Source organism: Arachis hypogaea, chromosome 17 (assembly GCF_003086295.3).
Source record: "Arachis hypogaea cultivar Tifrunner chromosome 17, arahy.Tifrunner.gnm2.J5K5, whole genome shotgun sequence".
NCBI lineage: Eukaryota > Viridiplantae > Streptophyta > Magnoliopsida > Fabales > Fabaceae > Arachis > Arachis hypogaea.
The window spans coordinates 89,981,599-90,008,955 of NC_092052.1; the positions used below are offsets into that span (position 1 = coordinate 89,981,599).

At 39.3% G+C, this 27,357-nt stretch overlaps 1 non-coding gene across 1 annotated transcript; it reads right to left on the reverse strand.

Annotated features, from left to right (window-relative positions):
* Positions 1-24,142: 24,142 nt before the first annotated feature.
* Positions 24,143-24,250, reverse strand: LOC112768908 (small nucleolar RNA R71). The gene has a single exon (XR_003186284.1). It is a non-coding gene; the product is annotated as a small nucleolar RNA R71 (small nucleolar RNA).
* Positions 24,251-27,357: the final 3,107 nt, after the last annotated feature.

A 27,357-nucleotide genomic window follows, 5' to 3' on the forward strand; every position in this document is an offset into this window, starting at 1 on the left:
GTGATTGGTAAATCGCGCAGTGTCCTTTGCTGGGAAAGCTTTCTCTTTTTCATCAACCTTTATAATCCTCTTAATTCTTTTTGTTGAGGGCTTTACTGCAGTTGAAGATGGCTCTGCCATTAATGCTCTCTTTGTGCCTCTTCTTGCTGGTGATTTGGGAGTAGCTTTCTCCTTGCTTTTCTTGGTGGCCATCCTAAAAGAGAGAAAAGAGAAAGTATGTTAAAATGTCAAGGGATAGAGCAAGGAAGAGAACGGGAAAGGTGGTAACTAATGCACATTAAAAGATGAATGATGTTAACACATGGTCATGACTACATGTGAAAAGTTATAAACGGAAAATAGCCAGTGCATATGATGACAATTAAATGCAAGGTGTTTATTGGCATGCAGGCAAAGGCATGAGTAGCATAGATCAAGCATTCAATGTCCATGTTAGATTACCAAGCCTTTCAAACTAATAACCTGTTTGTAATTACAATTATATTAAATTAATAGAATATAAAAAATGATTTTGTGAAAAGCAAGCATTTAGAGTAGTAGAATAAAAGAAATCTAAAAATAGTGCACAATACCATACGGACATTTTCACAAACACATAGCATGCATGGTAAATAAGTTAATGAAAATAATAAATTGAACATGCAAGTAACCCTTTTAAAAAGTAATATATAATTGCCAAACGGTTCCTGAATAATTCACAAGCAAATCATAGGAAAGAATAGTGACCAAATAAATTTCCAACACCAATTAAAAGAAAAATAAAGGAAAAAAATATGGATAATGCAAGGACAAAGAAAAGAAAAAGATAACATAAAAAGAAGAAGAATAGAAAAGTAAGGAGGGAAGAAGAAAAGAAAAACCTTGATAATGGTGGTGAGAGAGAGAAAAAGTAGAGAGTGAGAAAGAAGGAAGAAGGAAGAAGGAAGAAGGAAAAAATAAGGAGGGAAAAGAAAAAATAGGATTTGGGGAAGAGAAAGATAAGATATTTTGGCAGATTAGGTTATGCTGTGCAGCGCAAGCGACGCGGACGCGTGGGAGACGCGTTCGCACAGATGGCGCTTAGATGAGTCAACACGGTCGCGTCGGTCACGCGGACACATGACTTGTTTTGTGCTACTGGCGCGAGGGCAGCCTCGCGCTCGCACAACTCTCTGTTCAAAATGCATTATTGCCAAATTCCAGGGTAACGCGATCGCGTGGTGGACGCGATCGCGTGGATGGTATATTTCGTAATACGACGCGGATGCGTGGGTCACGCGTTTGCGTGGTAGGGCTTGTGCGACTAGTGCCAGTCCAGCCCCACTTCAGCACAACTTCCGGCCATGCACCCTTTCTTACGTCGATTTTTATGTCACACGGATGCGTGGGTGACGCGGACGCGGTCGCGTGGGGTGATTTGTGCCAAAGGCACGCCTCCATCCACACTCTCGCGTGACTTTCTGTTCGATTTCTTATTCTTTCTGAGCCACCTGCGACGCGGACGCGTCGGCGACGCTGTCGCATCGTGTGCTCCCCCTCTCCTTTTTTTTTAAAAATAAAAATATACAAATGCAGATGCAAACTATATGTGCTAATAAAGGGAAGAGTTATTGAAAAAGAAAACTAAGAATAAAGAAAGGAATGATCATACCATGGTAGGTTGTCTCCCACCCAGCACTTTGCTTTAACGTCCTTAAGTTGGACGCTCCACTAGCTCAGTCTTCTGCTGTGGGTGGATCCTGCAAGAGGAAGATTTCTAGCTCCCTAGTTTTTGTCACCTTCGCACCATGATATAGTTTCAGGCGATGTCCATTAACTTTGATAAATTCAGAGCTTGAAGGATGACTCAGGTGGAAAACTCCGTATGGCTCAGCTTTCGCTACTCTATATGGACCTTCCCACCTTGATCTCAACTTGCCTGGCATGAGTCTCAGTCTAGAGTTGTAAAGGAGGACAAAGTCCCCAGGTTGGAACTCTCTCCTCTTGATGTGCTTATCATGCACAACCTTCATCTTTTCCTTGTACAGTCTTGAGTTCTCATAAGCTTCTAGGCGTAGGCTCTCTAATTCTTGCAGTCACAACTTTCTCTCAGTTCCGGCCTTCTCAAATTCCATATTGCACTCCTTTACTACCCAAAAGGCTTTGTGCTCTACCTCTACTGGGAGGTGACATGCCTTTCCATAAACTAAGCGGAAGGGACTCATCCCAATGGGTGTCTTGTATGCAGTTCTGTATGCCCAGAGTGCATCTTGTAACCTGGTGCTCCAGTCTCTTCTATTAGGTTTGACTATCTTCTGCAATATACTCTTTATCTCTCTGTTAGACACCTTAGCTTGCCCATTAGTCTGGGGATGGTAGGCTGTTGCCACTTTATGAACTATCCCATGCTTCTTCAGTAATCATGTTAGTCTCCTGTTACAGAAATGGGTGCCTTGATCGCTCACGATTGCTCGTGGTAATCCAAAGCAACAAATAATGTGGTTTTTAACAAAGGAAACAATAGTGTTAGCATCATCAGTGCGGGTAGGAATTGCTTCCACCCATTTAGAAACGTAATCTACAGCTAACAATATATAAAAATAACCATTAGAATTTGGAAATGGACGCATGAAGTCAATGCCCCAAACATAAAAGATTTCACAGAAAAACATAGTCTATTGAGGCATCTCATCCCTCTTGGATATATTACCAAACCTTTGGCTCGGGGAACAAGATTTACAAAATTCAGCAGCGTCTTTAAAAAGGGTAGGCCACCAAAATCCACAGTCTAAAATTTTTCTAGCTGTTCTTTGAGGGCCAAAATGTCCTCCACTCTCAGATGAGTGACAGGCCTCTAAAATGGACTGGAATTCTGATTGAGACACACATCGCCTAATTACCTGGTCTGTGCCACATCTCCATAAATATGGGTCATCCCATATATAATATTTGAACTCGCTTTTCAGCTTGTCTCTTTGATGCTTTGTAAAGTTTGGAGGAAAGGTGCGGCTAAATAGATAATTAGCTACATGTGCATACCAAGGGATTACTTCAGATACGGCTTGTAAGTCATCAAATGGGAAATTATCATTTATAGGAGTGGCGGTATCCTTAATGTGCTCAAGGCGACTCAAGTGGTCTGCCACTAGATTCTGGTTACCACTCTTATCCTTAATTTCTAAATTAAATTCTTGTAGTAGCAGTATCCAACGTATAAGCCTTGGTTTGGACTCCTTTTTAGCTATTAAATACTTTAGAGCCGCATGGTCTGAGTACACTACTACTTCAGTACCAAGTAAATAGGCTCAGAATTTATCCAGAGTAAAAACAATAGCAAGAAGTTCTTTCTCAGTAATAGTGTAATTAGACTAAGCTGCATGTAAAGTCTTAGACGCATAAGCAATTACAAAAGGATCCTTACCTTCACGCTGAACCAGCGCTGCTCCTACTACATGGTTGGAAGCATCGCACATGATTTCAAATGGCTGGCTCCAGTCAGGTCCTCTCACAATTGGAGATTGAGTCAGGGCAGTCTTCAGCTTATCAAATGCTTGTTTGTAATCCTCACTGAACTCGAACTCAATATCTTTCTGCAATAATCTGGATAAGGGAAGTGCTACCTTACTAAAGTCCTTAATGAATCTCTGGTAAAAACCTGCATGGCCAAGGAACGAATGGATTTCCCTCACAGAGGAGGGGTAAGGTAAACTAGAAATAACATCCACTTTTACTGGATCTACAGAAATGCCAGTATTGGACACAACATGTCCTAGTACAATCCCTTGTTTAACCATAAAATGACATTTTTCAAAATTCAATACAAGGTTTGTACGGACACATCTATCTAATACTCTAGATAAATTATCCAAGAAAAGGCTAAATGAATCACCATAAATGCTAAAATCATCCATAAAAACCTCCATACAGTCCTCAATAAGGTCAGAGAAAAGACTCATCATGCACCTTCGGAAAGTAGCTGGTGCATTACACAAGCCAAAGGATATTCTCTTAAGCATAAGTTCCAAAAGGACATGTAAAAGTAGTCTTTTCCTGATCTTCAGGAGCTATATAGATTTGAAAATAGCCTGTATAACCATCTAAAAAGCAATAATGGGATTTACCTAACAGACAATCAAGCATCTGATCAATGAATGGCAAGGGGTAATGATCCTTGCGAGTGGCTTGGTTAAGACGCCTATAGTCAATGCAAACTCTCCATGAATTCTGCACTCTAGTTGTTAGAAGATCTCCATGCTCATTTCTTACTGTTGTGATTCCAGACTTCTTAGGCACCACTTGTACTGGACTGACCCATTCGCTATCTGAAATGGGGTAAATGATATCTGCTTCAAGTAGCCTGGTCACTTCTTTCTTGACAACTTCTAAGATGGTGGGATTCAGTCTTCTCTGAGGTTGATGGATGGGCTTTTCTCCCTCTTCTAGGAATATTCTGTGCTCACAAACTTGAGGGCTGATGCCTACTATATCCGCCACGTGATGCGTGGAAAATTTGTCTCTCAACAAATTCCCCTTCGGCAAGTGTACCGAATTATCGTCAAGTAAAACTCACAATAGAGTGAGGTCGAATCCCACAGAGATTAACGGATTAAGCAATCTATGGTTAATTGATTATCCTAGTTAGACGAATCATATTGGAGTGATGAGCAGCAAGAATTGTAAATTGATAGAAAAGTAAAGAAAGCAATAAAGTGCAGAAAAGTAAAATGGCAAGAAAAGTAAATGTAAGAACTAAAAATAAAATGAACATTGGGATCAAGAGATATTGCAATCCTCCGGATCAAGTTCATTCCCATCTCTTCCTCAATCAATGCACTCATTGATCTCCTTGGCAATCTTAAGTGATTGAATTACAATTTCTTGTAATTCAATCTCTCAAATCTTGATCAATAGCCAATTCCTTGGTCAATTGCTCATGAGAAGAGATGAAGTATGGTCACTGATTATACCACATGCATTTCCCAAATCAAGTATTGAGAGGTTTATAGTCACATATCCATCCAAACCCAATTTGGTCCAGCATGAGAAAGCATTTCTAGCTTGATCTCTTCATTCCTCTTCCAAGGTTCAGAAGAGATCCAAGTATGAATAGTTTCTTTTCCAAGATCACTACCCAATTGGATGAAGATCGAAAGCTTTCAAGTAAAATCAAGAGAAAAGAAAGAAGAAAAAGAATAAGAACTACACTTAATCCATTGAATCACAATAGAGCTCTCTAACCCAATGAAAAGAGTTAGTTGATCATTAATCTACCAAAATAGAAAAGAAAGAAAGTGCAGAAAAGTAAAGATGAAGATTGAAACTGAAATTGAAACTTCAAAATTCATAAATGAAAATTACAACTAAAATGAAACTACTCCTAAGGAAGAAAAGAAGAGAAAAGGAAGAAGAGTAGTTGAGGGGAGGGGTCCGAAGACCCACTCCCCTTGGAGTGTGCCAATTCACAGAAATTCGAATTGGTCTTCACTCTCTCCCCCTTCCTTCAATTCTCCAGAATTCTAGAATGCTTTGAATGTAAAAACTAAGGCCTTTATATAGGCTCTCCTAAATTACAAAATGAAAATAAAAGCAAATTACAATAAAATGAAAATTCCTATTCTGGATGCTTCTTGTGGTCTTGATTGGTTGACAATTATGGGCTTGCTTGCTTGAGTTTTGAAGTGGACTTGAGAGAGAAGTGAGTTAAGTTGAGGCCCAGGTGATAAAGTTAGTGCTAAAGTTAGCCACACTAACGCTACAAGTGTGGCGTTGGTGCTGAAGTTATTGTGGCTAACGTTGCACTTGTTGCCCAGTTGGTATTTTTGGGGCTTAAAAGATGCCTCTTGTTTGTGCTCAAATTTCATGCCCACTATAGAGTATTATATCGTTGGAAAGCTCTAAATGTCAGCTTTCTAACGCAACTAGAATCACCTCAATTGGACCTCTGTAGCTCAAGTTATGCTCCTTTGAAGTGGACATGGTCGCTGGCATATATGCCAACGTTACTGGAAATGTTGATTGCCAATAACGCCAGCGATTTCCCGTTTATGAAGCTCAAACTTAGTGTCCACCCCATACTATTATATATCGTTGGAAAGCCCTGGGTGTCTACTTTCCAATGCCTTTGGAAGCTCATCATTTGGAGCTCTACAACTCGAGTTATATTTCTTGGAAGGTGAAGAGGTGAGTTGGCCTTAATACAGGTTGACACCATGTTCATCATTGTACTTTCGGGGCAGGTTTCTCCCTCAAATTTAGTGTCAACCATGTAGTGCCATATATGCTTGAAAAGCTCTGGAATCCTACTTTCCAATGCCACTGGAATCACCTCATTTATAGTTTTGTGGCTCAAGTTATTCTTGTTTGAAGAAGGCATAGTCAAGCTGCCAGGTGGGACTTTTGCCCACGTTAACTACCACATTAACTAAGTTAACGTGGGAGTTAACGTGGCTCTTTGTGGCTTGTGTTGGCAACGTTAGTGACAATGTTTGGTGTCATTAACGTTGTCGACAACTTCTTCTTCTTCACGTTAATTTCCACGTTAACTAGGTTAACGTGGGAGTTAACGTGGCTTCTTGGGGATATGTGGTTGCTTCCAACGTTAGTGACAATGTTGGGTGTCAATAACCTTGTCGACCACTCTTGCCTCTTCACATTAGCTTCCACGTTAACCAAGTTAACGTGGGAGTTAACGTGGCATTGTGCACTTAGGCCAACGTTAGTGACAATGTTGAATGTCACTAATGTTTGCTTCCTTTCCCCCTTTTAACGTTAGAGGCCACGTTAACTAAATTAACGTGGACTCTAACGTGGCCACTTGTGAGCATTGGCCAACGTTAGTGATAATGTTAAGTGTCACTAATGTTGGCTCAAATTGCCTTTCTTCAAAGTTAATGCCACTAACTTTTCTCACTAACGTTGGGGCTTTCCTTCCTTCCACGTTAGTGCCCACATTAGTGTAACTAACGTAGCTACAAACATGGCTTCTTCTCTTCTTCTTTTGGCCTGAAATCAATCAAACAAAGTGCATCAAAGTCTTGCTCTTAATCATGGATCATGCATCATCCAATTTATCATATAATTCATGCAAAATCCTGATGAAATCATGTAAAATGCACAATGTATATTTGAATCAAGATGTAAGTGAATATCCACCCAAAACTAGCTTATTTCCTAAGAAAATGCATGAAACTACCTTAAAAACAGTAAAGAAAATGTCAGTGAAACTGGCCAAGATGCCCTGGCATCACAACACCAAACTTAAAGCTTGCTTGTCCCTAAGCAAGTTCTGGAACAAGAGAATGATGAATGGAATGCCAAGAGAAATGAGTCATTCTTGTGGAAGTCATGTCACTGATTTTATGGTGGTTTCATGCATAGCAACTTAGGTTCATTCCTTTACTGGCTTTCAGACCTTTATCATGTCCTAAAACACTCACTTTGATTGCATCCTATGAGACTTTTATTCATTGATCCTTTTGTTGTCATTTCAGGGCTTATTTTTGTTCTTAAGCTAAGTGTTCTGTAAGGGGGCAACTCTTTAAAATAAGCTTTCAGCCAACACTCCCGAACCAGTTGGTTCAAGGTGCTAGGTGTTGAAGCACCCCTAAGGACTTACTTGCTCAAGTCTCTCCCCCATACATACACACCACAGGCATATAGTTTATTTATTTTCTTTTCTTGAGACCTTGGTGTCCAGCACCTCTTTGGGTTACTAAATGCTCTGTAGTAAGGGTTACTCTTGATAGTGGACTTTCAGCTAATAATCCCGAGTTAGTTAACCCAAGTTACCAAGTGATAAGGCACCCCTAAGAGCTTATTCATCCAAGTAGATCCCTCACACAGGAGCACCACAGACACATGCCTCAAGATTAAAACCATTGGTGCCTTGCCTTATTGCTTACTCTTTTTCTTTTATTTTTCAACCTTTATTGTTCTTTCCCTTTTTCTTATTAGGATCTTATTATTTAGCTAGTCTCATGGGGTGTTTTCAAAGCATATGATTCAGGATAGATAGTTGTCATTCCACCTTAAGGTTGAACCAACTTAGCTAACTTATGATCATACCACAAACTCATGAACTCATTCCATAGTATGAACTCTACTCTGGTCTTTTAAAAACACTCATTCTCCTTTCATTTGATTTAAAAGGGACAAGCATACAAGTAAGCAAAGTAAGGATGCAATAATGACATTCAGACTAGAAAACACAGCCTTAATCAATAAAAAGTTTAAAAGACAGAATTGACATGCTTATTTACAAGGAACAAGCACACAAACATACAAAGAACTTAGAAGACAATCATGCAATTGAATGTACTGGAAATAAGTAAGAGGAAAAAGGAACTTTACCACCTTGTAGTTCATTTTTATTGTTGTTGTCCTTCTTCTCCTACTTTTCTCCCTTCCCACACCAATTTAGACTAATTGCTTGTCTTCAAGCAGCAAATAAAACAGTGGTGGTGGGGTCTATGATGGGTCATGAACGTCTTACATACTGAAATGTAAGTGATGTATGTGGTTAAGCAAGCAAAAATTAAGGGTAACACTGCAAGCCTAAGAAGCAAAGGCATTATGATTATACAAACAAGTGGTGTTGCTGGATACATTGCATAGAAAAATAAGTGGCACACCAAACTTAGTGTGACACTTTCTCTTAGAATTGATGCAAGTATCCAAAAAGATTGAAAACAGATTGTTGCAGGGCAACACCAAACTTAGAATGTGATCATATGCCAATTTTATTTGGAAAGAAGCTGAGTAAAGAACTGTTGTAGTAATAACAAAATCACCAAGAGCCAAAGCTGTCACGAACAGGGGCTTCTTGGTGAGGCATTAACACAAACAGTTAGAGAGCATAGAAAATAAAGAACTAAAGCAATTACATGAATAAAGCAAAACAAAAGAAAATGTCTAATCTAGGTAATCAACCAACTGGTAGTTTGTTAATCACAATTAATCTCCGGCAACAGCGCCATAAACTTGATGCGTGGAAAATTTGTCTCTCAACAAATTCCCCTTCGGCAAGTGTACCGAATTGTCGTCAAGTAAAACTCACAATAGAGTGAGGTCGAATCCCACAGAGATTAACAGATTAAGCAATCAATGGTTAATTGATTATCCTAGTTAGACAAATCATATTGGAGTGATGAGCAGCAAGAATTGTAAATTGACAGAAAAGTAAAGAAAGCAATAAAGTGCAGAAAAGTAAAATGGCAAGAAAAGTAAATGTAAGAACTAAAAATAAAATGAACATTGGGATCAAGAGATATTGCAATCCTCCGGATCAAGTTCATTCCCATCTCTTCCTCAATCAATGCACTCATTGATCTCCTTGGCAATCTTAAGTGATTGAATTACAATTTCTTGTAATTCAATCTCTCAAATCTTGATCAATGGCCAATTCCTTGGTCAATTGCTCATGAGAAGAGATGAAGTATGGTCACTGATTATACCACATGCATTTCCTAAATCAAGTATTGAGAGGATTATAGTCACATATCCATCCAAACCCAATTTGGTCCAGCATGAGAAAGCATTTCTAGCTTGATCTCTTCATTCCTCTTCCAAGGTTCAGAAGAGATCCAAGTATGAATAGTTTCTTTTCCAAGATCACTACCCAATTGGATGAAGATCGAAAGCTTTCAAGTAAAATCAAGAGAAAAGAAAGAAGAAGAAGAATAAGAACTACACTTAATCCATTGAATCACAATAGAGCTCTCTAACCCAATGAAAAGAGCTAGTTGATCATTGCTCTACCAAAATTGAAAAGAAAGAAAGTGCAGAAAAGTAAAGATGAAGATTGAAACTGAAATTGAAACTTCAAAATTAATAAATGAAAATTACAACTAAAATGAAACTACTCCTAAGGAAGAAAAGAAGAGAAAAGGAAGAAGAGTAGTTGAGGGGAGGGGTCCGAAGACCCACTCCCCTTGGAGTGTGCCAATTTACAGAAGTTCGAATTGATCTTCACTCTCTTCCCCTTCCTTCAATTCTCCAGAATTACAGAATGCTTTGAATGTAAAAACTAAGGCCTTTATATAGGCTCTCCTAAATTACAAAATGAAAATAAAAGCAAATTACAATAAAATGAAAATTCCTATTCTAGATGCTTCTTGTGGTCTTGATTGGTTGACAATTGTGGGCTTGCTTGCTTGAGCTTTGAAGTGGACTTGAGAGAGAAGTGAGTTAAGTTGAGGCCCAGGTGCTAAAGTTAGTGCTAAAGTTAGCCACACTAACGCTACAAGTGTGGCGTTGGTGCTGAAGTTATTGTGGCTAACGTTGCACTTGCTGCCCAGTTGGTATTTTTGGGGCTTAAAAGATGCCTCCTGTTTGTGCTCAAATTTCATGCCCACTATAGAGTATTATATATTTTTGGAAAGCTCTGAATGTCAGCTTTCTACCGCAACTAGAATCACCTCAATTGGATCTCTGTAGCTCAAGTTATGCTACTTTGAAGTGGACATGGTCGCTGGCATATATGCCAACGTTACTGGAAATGTTGATTGCCAATAACGCCAGCGATTTCCCGTTTCTGAAGCTCAAACTTAGTGTCCACCCCATACTATTATATATCGTTGGAAAGTCCTGGATGTCTACTTTCCAATGCCTTTGGAAGCGCATCATTTGGAGCTCTACAACTCGAGTTATACTTCTTGGAAGGTAAAGAGGTCAGTTGGCCTTAATACAGGTTGACACCATGTTCATCATTGCACTTTCGGGGCAGGTTTTCTCCCTCAAATTTAGTGTCAACCATGTAGTTCCATATATTCTTGGAAAGCTCTGGAATCCTACTTTCCAATGCCACTGGAATCACCTCATTTGGAGTTTTGTGGCTCAAGTTATTCTTGTTTGAAGAAGGCATAGTCAAGCTGCCAGGTAGGACTTTTGCCCACGTTAACTACCACGTTAACTAAGTTAACATGGGAGTTAACGTGGCTCTTTGTGGCTTGTGTTGGCAATGTTAGTGACAATGTTTGGTGTCACTAACGTTGTCGACAACTTCTTCTTCTTCACGTTAACTTCCACGTTAACTAGTTTAACGTGGGAGTTAACGTGGCTTCTTGGGGATATGTGGTTGCTTCCAACGTTAGTGACAATGTTGGGTGTCACTAACGTTGTCGACCACTCTTGCCTCTTCACGTTAGCTTCCACGTTAACCAAGTTAACGTCGGAGTTAACGTGGCATTGTGCACTTAGGCCAACGTTAGTGACAATGTTGAATGTCACTAACGTTTGCTTCCTTTCCCCCTTTTAACGTTAGAGGCCACGTTAACTAAATTAACGTGGACTCTAACGTGGCCACTTGTGAGCATTGGCCAACGTTAGTGATAATGTTAAGTGTCACTAACGTTGGCTCAAATTCCCTTTCTTCAAAGTTAATGCCACTAACTTTTCTCACTAACGTTGGGGCTCTCCTTCCTTCCACGTTAGTGCCCACATTAGTGTAACTAACGTAGCTACTAACATGGCTTCTTCTCTTCTTCTTTTGGCCTAAAATCAATCAAACAAAGTGCATCAAAGTCTTGCTCTTAATCATGGATCATGCATCATCCAATTTATCATATAATTCATGCAAAATCCTGATGAAATCATGTAAAATGCACAATGTATGTTTGAATCAAGATGTAAGTGAATATCCACCCAAAACTATCTTATTTCCTAAGAAAATGCATGAAACTACCTTAAAAACAATAAAGAAAAGGTCAGTGAAACTGGCTAAGATGCCCTGGCATCACCAGGCTCCATCCAATTACTTTCTTGTGTTTCCTCAGCAGATTGAGTAGCTGTTCTTCTTGTTGGGAAGTGAGTTCCCTTGCAATGATAACTGGAAACTTCTGCTTGTCCTCAAGGTAAGCATACTTGAGGTGTAGAGGGAGGGGCTTTAATTCCAATTTCTGCTCATGGTCAGGCTCTGGATTATCTGGGGCTGGTGATAATGGCAAAGTGCCCTCGTTGTCCTGCAAAAGTGTCCCCACACTTGGACCTTGTCCTGTGTATTTCTCTTCTAATTCCACCTGGTGAACTTCAGCTACGGTTTCATCTATGATGTCACACTGGGAGATAGAAAGGTCATCCGAAGGGTGCTTCATAGCTCCATTTAAACTGAATTTCACTATTCTGCCATCTATTTCAAAGGAATAAGTTCTGGAAAATGCGTCTAGCTTGAATTTTGAAGTCTTCAGGAATGGTCTTCCAAGCAGGATTGATGATGGCCTTTCTGAGTCATTAGGGGGAATTTCTAGAATATAGAAGTCAATGGGAAATGTGAGTCCCTTAATGCTCATTAATACATCTTCAGCTACTCCAACCACTGTAATAATGCTTTTATCTGCTAACACAAAATGAGCTGCCGACCTTTTTAAGGGAGGGAGCCTCAAAGTATCATATATAAGTGATGCCAGGGCATTTTGGCCAGTTTCACTGACCTTTTCTTTACTATTTTTAAGGTAGTTTCATGCATTTTCTTAGAAAATAAGCTAGTTTTGGGTAGATATTCACTTACATCTTGATTCAAGCATACATTGTGCACTTTACATGATTTCATGAGAATTTTGCATGAATTATATGACAAATCAGAGGATGCATGTCTCATGATTTGGATTAGAACTTTGATGCACTTTATTGCTTGATTTCAGGACAAAGGAAGCAAGGAAGAACCACGTTAGCAGCCACGGTAGTCTAACTAACGTGACCACTAACGTGGAATGGGAGCTAACTTGCAACGTTAATGAGAAAAGTAATCGCCAATAATGCCCTCGAAGCCATCATAACCCACGTTAAGAGTCACGTTAACTAAGTTAACGTGAACTCTAATATGGAAGAAAGAAAATGGAGCCAACGTTAGTGACACTTACCTTTGTCACTAACGTTGGACCAAGCTCATAAGTGGCCACGTTAAGAGCCACGTTAACTTAGTTAACGTGGACTCTAACGTTAAGAAGCAAAAGAGAAGCCAACGTTAGTAACATTCACCTTTTTCACTAACGTTGGCCAAGCCTCCATAAGCCACGTTAACTCCCACGTTAACTTAGTTAACGTGAAAGCTAACGTGGAGAGAGCAATTGATAGCCAACGTTAGTGACACTTACCTTTGTCACTAATGTTGGGGTGAACCACCAAGAGCCACCATGAGCAACGTTAACTCCCACGTTAACTTAGTTAACGTGGAAGCTAATGTGGATAAAGAGATGATGAGCCAACGTTAGTGACACTCACCTTTGTCACTAACGTTGGAGATGGCTAGCATGACTACGTTAGAAGCCACGTTAACTTAGTTAACGTGGACTCTAACGTGGGAAATAGGGGCACATTGAAACGTTAGTGACAAAGGTATGTGTCACTAACGTTCTCGAAGGATTGGCATTACTACGTTAGAAACCACGTTAACCTAGTTAACGTGGACGCTAACGTAGGGACAAGGGAGGACTCTCCACGTTATTGGGAAAGGTAAGTCCCAATAACGTGTGCGAAGGACCAAGAGGCAAAGTTAGTGGTCACGTTAGTGCCACTAACGTTGAAGTCAACGTGATCATATTTGGGTTAGGAACATTAGTGAAAAAGGTGATTGTCACTAACGTTCTCGAACCCACACTTTCACTTAACGTTGACACCACTAACGTCCTGAGTCAAAGTCTCTGCCCACTTCACCTTTTCTCTCTGCAAGCAAAGCTAAGCCCAAGGAAAAGGATAACTGCTTCAAAACTCAAGATCCAGAGGCCCATACCCAGGACTTGAAGAGCCAACTAGAAGATCGGAAGAGTAGTATATATAGGAGTAGCTTTGAATTAGTTTGGGGGGTTGGAAACTTTAGGGAGCCTTTGGCATAGAACTACTCTCTGTATTTTACTTTCTCTGCACTTCTAGTTTTACTTTCATCATGTATTCTCCATCTTGGTTTTCATTTTTCAGAGCTATGAACAACTAAACCCCTTTCATTGGGTTAGGGAGCTCTGTTGTAATTTGATGGATCAATATTAGTTTTCATTCTCCTTCTTCTATCTTTTCTCTTGATTTTACTAGAGAGCTTTTGATCTTCATCCAATTGGGTAGTTATCTTGGAAAAGAAGCTATTCAAACTTGGATCTCTTCTGAACCTTGAAAGAGGAATGAAGAGATTATGCTAGAAATGCTTTCTCTTGCTGGACCAAATTGGGTTTGGATGGATATGTGACTATAATCCTACCAACACTTGATTTGGGAAATACATGTGGTATAATTAGTGACCATACTTCATCTCTTCTCATGAGCAATTGACCAAGAAATTGGCTATTGATCAAGATTTGACAGATTGAATTACCAAGAAATTGGAATTCGATCACTTAAGATTGCCAAGGAGATCAATGAATGCATTGATTGAGGAAGAGATGAAAATGAACTTGATCCGGAGAATGCAACATCTCCTGAGCCCAATGAACTCCCCATTTCTGATCTTACCCATTCTCTTTAATTTCTGCCATTTACTTTTATGAGCAATTACCCAATTCCCATTTAAGATTCTGCAATTTACTTTCCACCATTTACATTCAGCTCTTTATTTCTAGCATTTACTGTTTCTGCTATTTACTTTCCCGCCATTTAATTTTCTGCAAATCTCAAATCAAATTCTGGTTCGCTCAACTAGAACATTCCTCTAATTAAAGTTGCTTGATCATTCAATCTTTGTGGGATTTGACCTCACTCTATTGTGAGTTTTTACTTGACGACAAATTCGGTACACTTGCCGAAGAAAATTTGTTGAGAGACAAGTTTTGTGCGTATCAATAAACAAAGGCATTATACTAACACATGCTCCTAGATCACACATGCAGTCAGAAAATATCACACCACCAATAGTACAATTAACCATACATGGACCTGGATCACTACACTTTTCAGGTATACCTCCCATTAAAGCAGATATAGAACTTCCTAAAGGAATAGTTTCTAATTCATTAATTTTGTCTTTATGTATACATAAATCTTTTAGAAACTTTGCATATTTAGGTACCTGCTGAATAACATCAAAAAGGGGAACAGTTACCTCAATCTGCTTCCTTGGCTTCCTTGGCTTCCTTGCAATTTATGGAAATGGAATAGGGAGGGCATTTTCTGCAGGGTCTGCCTCCTTTGGTGCTTCTTTCTGTGGTTGAGCTTCTCCTGCTTAGCATCCTCTACTTCTACCACCTCCTCAGCTGAGGCGTATTCTGATGGGATTGGCTCCTCCTGATTCCTCTCTTGCAGTGTGGTTCTGGACCTTAGGGTGATGGCATTGATGCCACCCTTTGGAGCTTGCATGTTGAGTAATTGAAGTATTGGGTGATACCAGCTGAGAGATGAGAGCTTGTATAGCAGATGCTAGGCCATTAACTGAACTTTCCACGTTCTTTTGTCCTTGCGCAATGGATTGAAGTGCCTCTTCACTCAGAAAAGAATTAGATTGAGTGATCTGCGGAACTTGTTGTTGGTTGTGTTGTGGTCCTTGGGACTGCCTCAGGTGAGGTACTCTGTAAGGTTGGTTCTGGTTCTGCTGCCTATTGTTGTTATTATTCCACCTCTGATATCCTTGATTGTCTCTGCCTCTTCTGTTATTGTTATCCTTCCAATTCTGGTTAGAATTATCTCTCCAACCTTGGTTAGAATTGTCCTGCCATCCATGGTTGTAACTGCCACCTTGATTGTACCCTTGGTTGGGACGGTCATAGAAGTTATGAGTGGCTGCCACGATGTTGTTTTCCTGCTGGAGCTGCAGACATTCATCAGTATAATGGTTGTAATCAGCACAGATCCCACACACTCTCTGTGGGACTAACTATTGGCTCTGCTGTGCTTGTTGTTGACTCAACTGCACCTGCTTCAGTAAGTTGGTCATTTCACATATACTCTGAGTCAGAGTAGTAGTTTCCTTGCTAGAAGATACCTCCGCAACAGCTTTTGATCGGCCTTATTTCTGCCTGTGATTCCTTGTAGACTCAGCCAAGTCGCTGATCAATTGCCATGCCTCATCAGTGGTCTTGTACTTTTTCATAGACCCATTGCTAGCACTTTCCAATGTGGTTTTATCTTGGAGCCTCATGCCCTGTGTGACGTAACTGAGCAGCACTATCTTGTCAATCATATGGTGGGGACATGCTTCAAGAAGGTTGTTGAAGCACTCCCAGTATTCGTAGAGAGTCTCGAATTCATCCTGAACAATCATGGAAATGTCCTTCCTCAGTTTATCAGTAACTTCAGCTGGGAAGAATTTTTCTAAAAATTCTCTTCTAAGCGTATCCCAGTCAGAAACAGTTGCTGCGGGTTGAGTGTAGTACCACTCTCTCGCCTTCCCCTCAAGAGAGAATGGGAAAGCTTTCAACAAAATAGAAGTTTCAACTACACCATCACGCCTGACAGTAGAACAGGCTGCTTGGAAATCCCCCAGGTGCTTGATAGGCTCTTGAGCAGGTAAGCCATGAAACTTAGGCATCAAGTTGAGCAGTGCAGTCTTTATTTCAAAATCTGTAGCCACTGCTGGGTGATGCGCTTGAAACGGTTGCATTGTGAAATCAGGGGATCCAGCAAATCAAGTGGATTAATTAGCTTGATCCTCAGGTCCTAGTCAATTCCTATGGAAAGACTAGAGTTATTGAAGCAACTCCCAATTTCAACCACTGCTTTATTTGACAGCTCAAGCGTTACCAATTACTTAACCAAAGCCAAAAGGAAGAAAATATCTAAATTAAATTAAAAGCATCAATATAAATAAAGCAAAGCAATCTTAAATTTGAAATACCTCAAATAATATTAATTAAGAAAATCATAACATGAATGTAGCATAAGCCAAATTGAAAAGATAAATAATAATTAAGAGTATATAATAAAAGTAGACAATAAATAAGAGGAACATTGAACCTGTGATGAAAAAGAAATAATCCTAAATCCTAAAACTAAATCCTAAGAGAGAGGAGAGAGCCTCTCTCTCTAAAAACTACATCTAAAACCTAAAACTGTGTGTTGTGAGCTAATTCTCATGAATGAATGGATTTCTCCACTTTATAGCCTCTAATATGTAATTTCTGGGCCGCAAACTGGGTCGAAAACAGCCCAGAAATCGCTGGAGAAGAAATCTGCCACGCTGATTTTTGCCACTACGATGCGTCCGTGTGGAGCACGCGTTGGCGTTGCCTAGTATCAGGAGAACTATGGCATATTATATATCAAATCGAAGCCCTGAATGTTAGCTTTCCAACGCAACTGGAACCGCATCATTTGGACCTTTGTAGCTAAAGTTATAGCTGTTTGAGTGCGAAGAGGTCAGGCTGGACAGCTTAGCAGTTTCTCCAACTTCTTGTATTCCTTCCACTTTTGCATGCTTCCTTTCCATCCTCTGAGCCATTCCTGCCCAGTAATCTCTGAAGTCACTTAACACAAATATCAAGGCATCTAATGGTAATAAGAGAGGATTAAACATAGGAAACTTAAGGCCAAATATATAAACCCTGACGCTAGGCGATGCGAATGCGTGCTCCACGCGGACGCGTCGCAGTGGCGAAAATCAGCATGGCAGATTTCTTCTCCAGCGATTTCTGGGCTGTTTTCGACCCAGTTTGCGGCCTAGAAAACATATATTAGAGGCTATAAAGTGGGAGAATCCATTCATTCATGAGAATAAGCTCACAACACACAGTTTTAGGTTTTAGATGTAGTTTTTAGAGAGAGAGGCTCTCTCCTCTCTCTTAGGATTTAGTTTTAGGATTTAAGATTATTTCTTTTTCATCACAGGTTCAATGTTCCTCTTATTTATTTTCTACTTTTATTATATACTTTTAATTATTATTTATCTTTTCAATTTGGCTTATGCTTGATGAGCGGATAATTTATACGCTTTTTGGCATTGTTTTTAGTATGTTTTTAGTAGAATCTAGTTACTTTTAGGGATGTTTTCATTAGTTTTTATGTTAAATTCATATATCTGGACACTACTATGAGTTTGTGTGTTTTTCTGTGATTTCAGGTATTTTTTGGCTGAAATTGAGGGACTTGAGCAAAAATCAAATTCAGAGGTTGAAGAAGGACTGCTGATGCTGTTGGATTCTGACCTCCCTGTACTCAAAATAGATTTTCTGGAGCTACAGAACTCAAAATGGCGCACTTCTGATTGCGTTGGAAAGTAGACATCCAGGGCTTTCCAGAAATATATAATAGTCCATACTTTGCCCAAGTTTAGATGACGAAAACTGGCGTTCAACGTCTGCTCTCTGCCCAATTCTGGCGTCCAGTGCCAGAAACAAGTTGCAAAGTGGAGTTCAACGCCCAAAATGGCACAAAAGGTGGCGTCCAACTCCAAGAATGACCTCTCCACGTGTAGACTTCAAGCTCAGCCCAAGCACACACCAAGTGGGCCCCGAAAGTGGATTTATGCATCAATTACCTACTTCTGTAAACCCTAGTAGCTAGTTTATTATAAATAGGACTTTTTACTACTGTATTAGATATCTTTGATCAGTTGTATGCTATCTTAGATCACGTTTGAGGGCTGGCCTCTCGGCCATGCCTGAACCCTTCACTTATGTATTTTCAACGGTAGAGTTTCTACACTCCATAGATTAAGGTGTGGAGCTCTGCTGTTCCTCAAAGATTAATGCAAAGTACTACTATCTTTCTATTCAATTCAACTTATTCCGCTTCTAAGATATCCATTCGCACCCAAGAACATGATGAATATCTCTTGGATCTCTTAATCAGGATCTTCGTGGTATAAGTTAGAACCCATGGATAGCCATTCTTGAGGTCCGGAAAGTCTAAACCTTGTCTGTGATATTCCGAGTAGGATCCGAGAAGGGATGGCTGTGACGTACTTCAAACTCGCGAGTGCTGGGCGTAGTTACAGACGCAGAAGGATAGTAAATCCTATTCCAGTATGATCGGGTACCTCAGATGATTAGCCGTGCCGTGACAGAGCATTTGGACCATTTTCACTAGAGGAGGGGATTGTATCCACTGACAACGGTGATGCCCTTGCATAAAGCTTGCCATGGAAAGGAGTAAGACTGATTGAATGAAGACAGCGGGAAAGCAGAGGTTCAGAGGGACGAAAGCATCTCCATACGCTTATCTGAAATTCTCACCAATGATTTACATAAGTATTTCTATCCTTAGTTTCTGTTTAATTAGTATTATTTTCGAAAACTCCATAATCAATTATTATCCGCCTGACTGAGATTTACAAGGTGACCATAGCTTGCTTCATACCAACAATCTCCGTGGGATCGACCCTTACTCACGTAAGGTTTATTACTTGGACGACCCAGTGCACTTGCTGGTTAGTTGTATCGAAGTTGTGACAAATTACGAATTGAGATTAGAGCACCAAGTTTTTGGAGCCATTACCAGAGATCACAATTTCGTGCACCAATGCTACATTCATGTTATGATTTTCTTAATTAATATTATTTGAGGTATTTCAAAATTAAGATTGCTTTGATTTATTTATATTGATGCTTTTAATTTAATTTAGATATTTTCTTCCTTTTGGCTTTGGTTAAGTAATTGATAATGCTTGAGCTGTCAAATAAAGCAGTGGTTGAATTTGGAAGTTGCTCCAATAACTCTAGTCTTTCCATAGGAATTGACTAGGACCTGAGGATCAAGCTAATTAATCCACTTGATTTACCTTCATAGTTAGAGGTTAACAAAGTGGGATTAAAATCCAATTCTAATCACAATTGATAAGGATAGGACTTCCTGTTCTAATACCTTGCCAAGAGTTTATTTTATTATTACTATTTTATTTTTCTTATTATTTAACATACTTCTACCTTACTTTCAAAACTCCCAATTTTCAGGACTCATAACCAATAATAAGAGCACCTCCCTGCAATTTCTTGAGAAGACGACCCGAGGTTTAAATACTTGGTTATCAATTTTAAAGGGGTTTGTTACTTTTGACAACCAAAACGTTTGTAAGAAACATTGATTGCTTGGTTTAGTAACTATACTTGCAACGAGAGTTTACTATAACTTCTAAACCATCAATCTTCAGTTCTTCAAAATGGCGCCGTTGCCGGGGAATTGCAAACGTGTGCCTTATTATTGGTTATTGTAAATATTTTATTTTGGTTGTTTATTTATTTTTATTTTTGTTTTTAATTTTTATTAGTTTCTATGAGTTCTCACCCCTCTCGCTTTGAGTTTGGTTCCAATGTTGTTGCAAGGAATGGAAATTATAACAGGAACATGCATCAAGGTCAAAACAATCAGAGATGGAAGGAGCCACGAGGATCTGATCAACCCTTTCGGCAACGTCACCTTCCAGGATACCATGGACAACGACCATCCTACAATGCATGCCAAGACAATAGATATGGTGGACCTCCTTGTAGTTACCAGCAAGCTCCATCATATGCCAATGAACCACCTCCTCAAAATAGCTTTGGACCACCATACTCACAAGCCCCTTTCCACCATTCATCTCCATATGACCCTAACCCGTATCCACCATACCAACCACCTTATGAGCCAAATGAACCATACATAGAACCACCCCCATTCCAACACAATTACTCTCATGAACCACCACCTCAATATACACGATCTCCTTATCATTGTCAAGATGAACCACCTTCCTACCAAGAACCCTTTCTCCCAACAAATGAACCCTCATATCCACCCCGAACCTCCATGGAGAAAGCACTTGCCGATCTAAACTCTACTATACAAGCTCTCTTTGCCCAAATCAGACCACCAAATACCTTCAACAATCAACCCTCAAGCTCTAGTGCACTTTCTTGTCAACCACAGAATGATCTCTCCATCCCATCACCACTATCCATGGAAGAGCACCCACATCCATCAATCTAAGAGCAACATGATCTCAATGATGCTATTGACATGGAACAAGAGAGAAGGATTCATCTTCATGAATCCATACTTCATAAGGAGCTAGACGAGGCCCTAAAGGTGAAGGTAGTAAAAACTCTTGAAGTCGAAGGAGTGGTTGAAGAATTAGTGAAGGAAGAATCAAGGGATCATCTCAAGGAAGCAGCGGATCGATTTCATGCAATTCTATATCAACTAAATCAAGCGATAAGTCGATTAGCTTCCCAATGCTCGGACACTCAAAGTGCTCCCATGGCTACATGTGGAGAATCAATAAAAGAGCGTAGCATAAAGGAGATACTAGAAACTCCAATGGACAGTACGGAGCATGACTTTGTACTGAAACAAGTGGAGGAAGCTGTAATTATTGAAAAGGAAGAAGTGGTTGCAGACTTAGGAGATGCTGAACCTCCATGGGAAAGTTAGGTTATAGAACCTCCTTCCAAGGCGATTGAAATTGATTCAAACTCGCGAGTGCTGGGCGTAGTGACAGACGCAAAAGGATAGTAAATCCTATTCCAGTATGATCGGGAACCTCAGATGATTAGCCGTGCCGTGACAGAGCATTTGGACCATTTTCACAAGAGGAGGGGATTGTAGCCACTGACAACGGTGATGCCCTTGCATAAAGCTTGCCATGGAAAGGAGTAAGACTGATTGAATGAAGACAGCGGGAAAGCAGAGGTTCAGAGGGATGAAAGCATCTCCATACGCTTATCTGAAATTCTCACCAATGATTTACATAAGTATTTCTATCCTTAGTTTCTGTTTAATTAGTATTATTTTCGAAAAATCTATAATCAATTATTATCCGCCTGACTGAGATTTACAAGGTGACCATAGCTTGCTTCATACCAACAATCTCCGTGGGATCGACCCTTACTCACGTAAGGTTTATTACTTGGACAACCCAGTGCACTTGCTGGTTAGTTGTATCGAAGTTGTGACAAATTACGAATTGAGATTAGAGCACCAAGTTTTTGGAGCCGTTACCAGAGATCACAATTTCGTGCACCAAGTTTTTGACGTCGTTGCCGGGGATTGTTCGAGTTTGGACAACTGACGGTTCATCTTGTTGCTCAGATTAGGTAATTTTCTTCTTATTTTCTTTTCAAAAAAATTTTTCAAAAATCTTTCAAAAAAAAAATTTTTTATCTGTTTTCGAAAAAAAAAAATGTTTTCAAAAATATATTTTTCTTCAGAATTTTTAAGAATGAATTCTAGTGTTTCATGAAACATGTTGAATCCTATCTGGCTGTAAAGCCATACCCAAACTTCTTTGGGATTGGTCTTCAACTAATCACCTCAATGGATGTAATTTACATGCTAGAGCTTGGCTGGCTATTAAGCCATGCCTGACCCTTTGATTGGAGCTTTAGACTAAAGAGCATAAGACTCCTGGAATTCATATTAAAAATTTTGGAATCCTTATTTTTCTTTTTCAAAATGATTTTCGAAAAAAAAATTAAAAGAAAATACAAAAAAATCATAAAATCAAAAAAATCAAAAATATTTCATGTTTCTTGTTTGAGTCTTGAGTCAAGTTGAAAGTTTGGTGTCAATTGCATATTCATCTTGCATTTTTCAAAAATTCATGCATTCATAGTGTTCTTCATGATCTTCAAGTTGTTCTTGGTAAGTCTTCTTGTTTGATCTTTGCATTTGCATGTTTTGTGTCTTTTCTTGTTTTTCATATGCATTCTTGAATTCTTAGTGTCTAAGCATTAAAGAATTCTAAGTTTGGTGTCTTGCATGTTTTCCTTGCATTAAAAATTTTTCAAAAATATGTTCTTGATGTTCATCATTGTTTTGATCCAAAATTTTCATGCGTTGCATCATTTTCATGTTTTTTCTCTCTCATCATAAAAATTGAAAAATAAAAAAAATATCTTTCCCTTTTTCTCTCTTAAAATTTCGAAAATTAGATTTGACTTTTTCAAAAATTTTAAAAATCTAGTTGTTTTTATGAGTCAAATCAAATTTTCAATTTAAAAATCTTATCTTTTTCAAAATCTTTTTCAAAAATCAAATCTTTTTCATTTTTCTTAGTTATTTTCAAAAATTTTAAAAATATTTTTCAAAAATCTTTTTCTTATTTTTATATCAAATTTTCGAAAATAACAATAACAATTAATGTTTTGATTCAAAAATTTCAAGTTTGTTACTTGCTTGTTAAGAAAGATTCAAACTTTGAGTTCTAGAATCATATCTTGTGATTTCTAGTGAATAAGTCATTAATTGTGATTCTAAAAATCAAATCTTTTTCAAAAAATAATTTCAATCATATCTTTTCAAAAATATCTTCTCTTCTTATCTTTTTTTCAAAAATTTGATTTCAAAATATCTTTTCTAACTTCCTAACTTCTTATCTTTTCAAAATTTGTTTCAACTAACTAACTAACTTTTTGTTTGTTTCTTATCTTTTTCAAAACTACCTAACTAACTCTCTCTCTCTAATTTTTGAAAATATCTTCCCTCTTTTTCAAAAATTCTTTTTGATTAACTAATTATTTTAACTTTTGATTTTAAAATTTTCAAAAACTACCAACCTTTTTCAAAAACTATTTTCGAAAATCACTAACTCTTTTTCAAAAATTATTTTCGAAAATCTTCTTTCTCTCTCATCTCCTTCTATTTATTTATTCATCTACTAACACTTCTCTTCATCTCACATCTCTGCTCCTATCATCACCTTTGTGTTTGGATTCTTCATTTTTCTTCACCCCTATTCCTTTTCTTCTTCTACTAACAATAAGGAACCTCTTTACTGTGACATAGAGGATTCCTCTTCTTTTCTTTTTCTCTTCTCTTTCTTATGAGCAGGGACAAAGAAAAAGGCATTCTTGTTGAAGCTGATCCAGAACCTGAAAGGACTCTGAAGAGAAAACTAAGAGAAGCTAAATTACAACAATCCAGAGACAACCTTATTGAAAATTTCGAACAAGTAAAGGAGATGGCAGCCGAACCCAACAACAATAATGCAAGCAGAATGCTTGGTGACTTTACTGCACCTAATTCCAATTTACATGGAAGAAGCATCTCCATTCCTACCATTGGAGCAAACAATTTTAAGCTGAAACCTCAGCTAGTTTCTCTGATGCAACAAAACTGCAAGTTTCATGGACTTCCATCTGAAGATCCTTTTCAGTTCTTAACTGAATTCTTGCAGATCTGTGATACTGTTAAGGCTAATGGAGTAAATCCTGAAGTCTACAGGCTGATGCTTTTCCCTTTTGCTGTAAGAGACAGAGCTAGAATATGGTTGGACTCTCAACCTAAAGACAGCCTGAACTCTTGGGATAAGTTGGTCACGACTTTCTTAGCCAAGTTCTTTCCTCCTCAAAAGCTGAGCAAGCTTAGAGTGGATGTTCAAACCTTCAAACAAAAAGATGGTGAATCCCTCTATGAAGCTTGGGAAAGATACAAACAGTTGACCAAAAAGTGTCCTTCTGACATGCTTTCAGAATGGACCATCCTGGATATATTCTATGATGGTTTATCTGAGCTATCAAAGATGTCATTGGATACTTCTGCAGGTGGATCCATTCACCTAAAGAAAATGCCTGCAGAAGCTCAAGAACTCATGGACATGGTTGCTAATAACCAGTTCATGTACACTTCTGAGAGGAATCATGTGAGTAATGGGACGCCTATGAAGAAGGGAGTTCTTGAAATTGATACTCTGAATGCCATATTGGCTCAAACAAAATATTGACTCAGCAAGTCAATATGATTTCTCAGAGTCTGACTAGAATGCAAGCTGCATCCAACAGTACTTAAGAGGCTTCTTATGAAGAAGAAGCTTATGATCCTGAGAACCCTGCAATAGCAGAGGTAAATTACATGGGTGAACCATATGGAAACACCTATAATCCATCATGGAGAAATCATCCAAATCTCTCACGGAAGGATCAAAGGCCTCAACAAGGCTTTAATAATGGTGGAAGAAACAGGTTTAACAATAATAAACCTTTTCCATCATCCACTCAGCAACAGACAGAGAACTCTGAACAAAGTACCTCTAATTTAGCAAACTTAGTCTCTGATCTATCCAAGGCCACTGTAAGTTTCATGAATGAAACAAGGTCTTCCATTAGAAATTTGGAAGCACAAGTGGGCCAGCTGAGTAAAAGGATCGCTGAAATCCCTCCTAGTACCCTCCCAAGCAATACAGAAGAGAATCCAAAAGGAGAGTGCAAGGCCATTGACATAAGCACCATGGCCGAACCTGTAAGGGAAGGAGAGGACGTGAATCCCAAGGAGGAAGACCTCCTGGGACGTCCAGTGATCAATAAGGAGCTTCCCTCTGAGGAACAAAAGGACTCTGAGGCTCATCTAGAGACCATAGAGATTCCATTGAACCTCCTTATACCATTCATGAGCTCTGATGAGTATTCCTCTTCTGAAGAGAATGAGGATGTTACTGAAGAGCAAGCTGCCAAGTTCCTTGGTGCAATCATGAAGCTAAATGCCAAATTATGGTATTGAGACTTAGGAAGATCAACCTCCCTTGTTCACCAATGAACTAAGTGATCTGGATCAACTGACATTGCCTCAGAAGAAACAGGATCCGGGAAAGTTCATAATACCTTGTACCATAGGCACCATGATCTTTAAGGCTCTGTGTAACCTTGGTTCAGGGATAAACCTCATGCCCCTCTCTGTAATAGAGAAACTGCGAATCTATGGGGTGCAAGCTGCTAAAATCTCATTAGAGATGCCAGATAATTCAAGAAAATAGGCTTATGGACAAGTAGAGGACGTGTTAGTAAAGGTTGAAGGCCTTTACATCCCTACAGATTTCATAGTCCTAGATACTGGGAAGGATGAGGATGAATCCATCATCCTAGGAAGACCTTTCCTGGCAACAGCAAGAGCTGTGATTGATGTGGACAGAGGAGAATTGATCCTTCAATTAAATGAGGACACCCTTGTGTTTAAAACTCAAGGATCTCTCTCTGTACCCATGGAGAGGAAGCACAGTAAGCTTCTCTCATTGCAGAGACAACCAGAGCCCCCACGGTCAAACTCTAAGTTTGGTGTTGGGAGGCCACAACCAAACTCTAAGTTTGGTGTTGAACTCCCATATCCAAACTCTAAGTTTGGTGTTGGAGAGTCTCAACAAAGCTCTGCACAACTGTGAAGCTCCATGAGAGCCCACTGTCAAGCTATTGACAATAAAGAAGTGCTTGTTGGGAGGCAACCCAATTTTTATTTAATTATATTTTTATTAGTTATATGTCTTTATAGGTACATGATCATGTGGAGTCACAAAATAAATCCAAAAAAATTGAAAACGGAATCAAAAATAGCAGAAGAAAAATCACACCCTGGAGGAAGGCCTTACTAGCGTTTAAACGCCAGTAAGAAGCATGTTTTGGGCGTTCAACGCCAGAACAGAGCATGGTTCTGGCGCTGAACACCAGAAATGCACCCTGGAGAAGAGCTGGCGCTGAACGCCCAGAACAAGCATGGTTCTGGCGTTCAACGCCAGAAATGGGCAACAAATGGGCGTTCAACGCCCAGAACAAGCACCAATTTGGCGCTGAACGCCCAGAGTTGTGTGCAAAGGCATTTTACATGCCTAATTTGGTGCAAGGTTGTAAATCCTTAAGAACCTCAGGATCTGTGGACCCCACAGGATCACCTCAGGATCTGTGGACCCCACAGGATCTCCACCTACCTCCACTTACTTCTTCTCACCCCTCTTTCACACAATCCCATAAACTCTCTTCCCCATCACCTCTTCACCACTCACATCCATCCACTCTTCCCCATAAACCTACCTCATAAACTCCACCTACCTTCAAAATTCAAAATCAATTTCCCACCCAACCCCACCCTATATGGCCGAAACTTAACCCCCCTCCCTTCCCTATATATAGCCCTCCATTCTTCTTCATTTTCACACAACACAACCCTCTCTTTCCCTTCTTGGCCGAAACACACCTCCTCCCTCTTCTCCATATTTTCTTCTTCTTCTTCATCTAATTCTTTCTTTTCTTGCTCGAGGGTGAGCAATATTCTCAGTTTGGTGTGGTAAAAGCATAAGCTTTTTGTTTTTCCATTACCATTGATGGCACCTAAGACCAGAGAATCCTCTAGAAAAGGGAAAGGGAAGACAAAATCTTCCACCTCCGAGTCATGGGAGATGGAAAGATTCATCTCCAAAGCTCATCAAGACCACTTCTATGATGTTGTGGCCAAGAAGAAGGTGATCCCCGAGGTTCCTTTCAAACTCAAAAGAAATGAGTATCCGGAGATCCGACATGAAATTCAAAGAAGAGGTTGGGAAGTTCTAACAAATCCCATCCAACAAGTCGGCATCCTAATGGTTCAAGAATTCTATGCCAACGCATGGATCACCAAGAACCATGATCAAGGAAGAGACATAGAAGAGCTCAAGGACATCATTGGTTCCTCAAGAAGGAAACGCCACCATCACTAAGGTGGACTCATTTCTTGTTCTTACTTTCTCTGTTTTTCGTTTTCTATATGTTAAGTGCTTATCTATGTTTGTTTCTTCATTACATGATCATTAGTAGTTAGTAACTTTGTCCTAAAGTT